This window comes from Nannospalax galili, unplaced genomic scaffold (genome assembly GCF_000622305.1).
Source record: "Nannospalax galili isolate Female #2095 unplaced genomic scaffold, S.galili_v1.0 scaffold846, whole genome shotgun sequence".
In the NCBI taxonomy this organism is placed as follows: Eukaryota; Metazoa; Chordata; class Mammalia; order Rodentia; family Spalacidae; genus Nannospalax; species Nannospalax galili.
Window position 1 is genome coordinate 42,495 of NW_008356458.1, and position 746 is coordinate 43,240.

A 746-nucleotide genomic window follows, 5' to 3' on the forward strand; every position below is an offset into this window, starting at 1 on the left:
AGATAATCTAAAAAACTAAGAATATATTTAAAATAATATTTGAGAATGTTGGAAAGGATGGAAATAAATGATTATTTAAATATTCATTCAAATACTATGAAAATCAGTTGGTGCTTGTGTAAACAATACAATATTTTTGTAACATTTACAAATAGCTTATTGAGAATTACACGAATACATATAAGTTGTTTTGATTAAATCCATGCCCGCTTCCTCCCCTACAACATTCCCCCCTCTGAAGAGGTAACCCCAAAATTTTTTAAGCCTTAGATACAAGCTCCCAAATACTTTTGGCATTTTTGGTCTTTGTTACAGAATATTTTGCTAACAGGCCCAAGGACATTATGATTTTTAGCCAAGAAACTGGCTACTTCTCTTTGGGGTTTTTTTATCCTAACTGCCTAGTCAATGCCAACCTCCTATTCTTATCATGCCATCCTCTAAAGAGGTTATCCAAATTGACAGTAGGGACTAGGGACACACACCGCTCTGGTTTCTTCCATGCTAAACAGGGATACAGTGTGAGGCAATTGGAGTACCCCTCAGTGGGTCTATCAAAAGACTTCCAAATTGCATAACTTTTGTCTTTAACGGGAAAAGAAAGTCCTTGAATGATGAATAGGAGATGTGAAGGAGAAGTAGGCAAGAGTAATTATCATTACAAGTTCTAGACAGGAAACCAGAAAAAAGGTCAGAACAGGGCAATTTTCAAATGTTCATATGAGAGTCCATTGGAGTTTCTTGAC